Source organism: Halichoerus grypus, chromosome X (genome assembly GCF_964656455.1).
Source record: "Halichoerus grypus chromosome X, mHalGry1.hap1.1, whole genome shotgun sequence".
NCBI lineage: Eukaryota > Metazoa > Chordata > Mammalia > Carnivora > Phocidae > Halichoerus > Halichoerus grypus.
Window position 1 is genome coordinate 100,015,995 of NC_135727.1, and position 4,217 is coordinate 100,020,211.

General features: G+C 46.8%; 1 pseudogene; it reads right to left on the reverse strand.

Moving 5' to 3' along the window:
- Nucleotides 1-3,103: 3,103 nt before the first annotated feature.
- LOC118526532 (ferritin heavy chain pseudogene) lies at nucleotides 3,104-3,958 on the reverse strand (annotated as a pseudogene).
- Nucleotides 3,959-4,217: the final 259 nt, after the last annotated feature.

Sequence of the window (4,217 nt, forward strand, 5' to 3'; positions counted from 1 at the left end):
GTCCAAACATCCAGGTGATGGTGGGATCAGGATTAACACTTCATCCTTTCTTTCCCACCTCTGAGGAGTGGAATGTAGTTTAGTTGGAAAGAGGAGGCTCAGGCAACCTGGGTTTGGGAAGAATAAGCAAAAGATGTTCTAGGGAGTAATTTGAAGGGGAGGCTGTCTGAAGCAGCAAAACACACCTCCAGGCTTGGGCCTGAGTGTGGGGCAGTGAAAACAGCGATCTGCCCTCCTGAATCCTGGCAGCACTTGACAGGCAAGCAGCTAGCAAGGATTTTTCCTTCTCAGTATGCAGAATGACACAGTTGGTTGAAATGCAAGAGAGACCCCCAGTGGCAAAGTGCAGATGTGAAATCTTCTCCTCAGAGGAACACCACGAAGAACTTAGTGGATGAAGGTGATGATGATAAGTGACGGCTTACACATAATACGTGTACTATGTGTGCCAGGCACTGTCGTAAGCATTTAAAAATATTAGCTCATTTAGTCTTCTCAGCAACCCAATGGGGTTGATGCTTTTTTTATCCCTCTTTTAGGTGGGAGGAAACGGAGGCACAGAAAAGTTAAGTGACATGCCCCAATTCACCCAATTTAGTAAGTGGCTAAGCTGGGATATGAACCCAGGCAACGTGAGGTTAAGAAACCACTACACCAACTGCTTCTCCAAAACAGGGAAGTAAGAAGGATCCTCAGTCAATTTACAGTTTTTAAACACTCATATGTTGATGCTCACCCTATGCTTCCTCATATGTAGAGGTCAACCGACACCTGTATGTATGATCTGAGATCATACATATGATATATGTAGATCTCATACATATGTATGAGATCATACATATGATTTACTCTCCTCTCCTTGCTCCTCAAAGGAGGCAGAGAAAGAAAGAGTCAAAGGATTGAGTTTGACTAAGAAGAGCAAAGGGGCAAGAGCATTTTCTGGAAACTTAATCAGAGGGACATAATCCTCATTTTTAAGAAAGTATTAAAGCACAGTCATGGTGAAATGTGAAAGGTAATTATGGTGTAGCTAAGCTTGTTCATATTTTAGTAAATGTTCAGAGCAATCTGCAAACTCTAAAGAGACTCGAGCTAGCCATGTGTCCTTATTAAGGCATGCAAAATCTAAATTTTAACCTTTATCTATGTAACCAACCTAGTTGGTGGTTCCAACATGGAAACATGTTCTGAGTATTTTTCCTGGGCAAGGACAACCTTAGTGTTTATATGGGTATAGATTTCATTTGGTCAAATACCATGGACAGAAAAAGAAGCTGAGTTGTTAAAGGGGAGCAGAAAAAAATCCATAGAGAAGCAGCGCTGTCATTTCCTTGGGAAATATTTTTACTGAGAAATAATTTTTCTACCCAGAAAACAGAAAGAAAAAAAATAGATCTAGCATTTCCTTAAGGAATCTTTTTTTTTTAAACTGGGAAGTAGGGGTGCCGGGGTGGCTCAGTCAGTTGGGTTTCTGTCTTAGGCTCCGGTCGTGGTCCCAGAGTCTTGGGATCGAGTCCCCAAGTCCCTTCTTGGTGGGGAGCCTGCTTCTCCTTCTCCCTCTGCCTGCCACTCCCCCTGCTTGTGTTCTCTGCCTCTCCCTCTGTCAAATAAATACACAAAATCTTTTTAAAAAAAAATAAAACTGGGAAGGAATTTCTTTCTAATAGCCATGAAGACATGGTAATAGGCTAACTCCTCTGCACATCTTGAAAGGAGCAACCTGAAACCACATTGACATCAGGAACAGGCTGATTTGGGGACACTGGATATGGGCACACATGGTCACAGTCTGGAATGAGGTAATGGTCAAGGTGGGGCCAGTAGCCCTCTGGGAGTTGTAATACCTCAACCCATCCTCTAATGGTAGCTGCCCAGGGCATGGGGCTGACTGTGCCACACTCTCTGGTAAGCTTATCCAGTCCCATGACCTCAACACCATCTGTGACTGATGTCTCTCATATGTTTATGTCTAAACCTGACATCCCACCTGAGCTCCAGATTCATTTTTTCTGACTACCTGCATGACAGTTCCACTTGCATATCTAATAGGCATCTCAGATTTTACACGACATGCCTTCCCCACATCCTCAAATTAATAACTACCTTTACCATCAACTCAGGTGTTCAAGTACAAACAGCAGAACCTAGATAATTTTCCTCATTTCTCCTTCTTCACCTGTGGTCCATGAGCAAATCCAACTAGAATTTGTCTCCATCACATTTTCTTCAGCTTCCACTCCAGTTCACCCACAAATGTCTCTCATGGGACTAGTTACAAAATCTGACCAGCCTCCCAGCTTCAACTCTCTCCCACCCGCTACATACTTCAAAGCAGCCAGAACCACTGGCTTAACATTTAGGGGGATTTATTGTACTTCACATTCAGTATCACAAATTTGAGCTTCATCCATGATTTTCTATTTTTTAGCCCTTCTATTGAGGTAAACATTTTTGGGGTACCATGTTGCTTTAATGCAAGATGATACAGTTGAAGTAAAACTCTTACGTAGATGTTTTGTAAGGCCGGTGTTCATGTCCAGTCAGGTGACCATAGGAAGTCACCCCTCACCCCTGGCTATGGGAAAGCCAGTCCTATGCTAGTTACATCACTGTTGCCTAAGGTGAGCTTCTCACAGATACTTTGCTGCTCTGGCTTCCAAGGCTCCCATCTTGCTACGCAGAATTAACCATTAATATTTCAAATAAAGCAAAGATGCACTTTATTTCAATCCTGCCCAATCCCATTCCCTTCACTTCTGCAGATCTATCCCAATGATATTCAAACCATGTTTTTATACTTTTACCATGCACAGGCTCACACACTCACCAGAATCCCACCACACCCCCATCTATCCACGTTGTTTATAAGGGAAAGATTAATTTTGTGTTTTCCAGGGTCCTGTGGAATACCTTCTCCCTCCATCCATGGAGATCCTGAGCTGCATGTGGCCTAGATACCTGCTTTAAAACGTAAAAGGTGAGACATTTGCACACATGAATCAATCAGAGACCTTTATTTATTTAAGAGCCAAATAACTTTATTGAAACCAAACAATTTTATTTATTTATGGCAAAACTGGAAGAAAAAAACTGGAACGTTTTGCAAAGGCAATACTGCAATATGCATGCTCGGCATGGTGATCAGGGAAAGTCACCATGCACCCTGGGCTATAGGGAAAACAGTCCCAACTCAGTTCTTTTTGTCGCTGTCGCCCAGGGTGAGCTTGTCAAAGAGGTACTCCGCCATGCCGTCTTCGGGAGCCCGCATCTTGCGCAGGTTGGTGACATAGCCCCCCAGCTCTTTGATGGACTTGACTTGCTCGTGCAGGTAGTGGCTCTCCAGGAAGTCGCACAGGTGGGCGTCGTTCTTGTCGGTGGCCAGCTGGTGCAGGTCGAGCAGGCACTGGTTGACGCTCTTCTCCAGGTGCAGGGCGCACTCCATGGCCTTCAGGCCGCTCTCCCAGTCGTCGCGGTCTGGCTTCTTGATGTCGCGGAGGCGGATGCGGCCGCCGCGCTGGTTCTGCAGCTGCATCAGCTTCTCGGCATGCTCGGTCTCCTCGCGGGACTGGCGCAGGAAGAACCGGGCGAAGTGCTTCAAGGCCACGTCGTCGCGGTCGAAGTAGAAGGCCATGGACAGGTACACGTAGGAGGCGTAGAGCTCCAGGTTGATCTGGCTGTTGATGGCGGCCTCGCAGTCGGGGTGGTAGTTCTGGCGCACTTGTGAGAGCGGCGCGGTGGCCATGGCTGGCGGCCCGGGCACCAAGGCTAAGGCGGTGCGGAAGCGAGGGCTGTGCAGCAGGCAGCAGCGGCGGGGCCGAAGGCGGTGGCGGCCTCGCAGATTTCCCAGCCTGAGTGGCAAGGGAGGCAGGAGGCAGAACCAGTGGCGGTTGGAGACCTCAGAGAAGTGTCCGTTGGAATGTTGGGCAAGCTCTGGGATGGGACCGGAAATGGGGTCCAGGGAAGGGGGGGCGAGCTTCCGGTTGGGGGAGTGGGGGTAGGGGGGTAGGACGTTAGGGGGGTGGGGTGGGCCACAAGGGCAGTGTTCCAGGTTCTATTGGAGCCTAAGTGAGGCAGGGCAACCCTGTGCTGTGTACTTGGTGTTTTATTAAGTTTTTAATTTTGGGATAATATGTCTATTTTCCAAGTACTTTCTTTCTTGCAGCCTGTTTTTATTTTATAAAACCATTGTCTCCCAAAATTCTGAGCATGTGAATTTG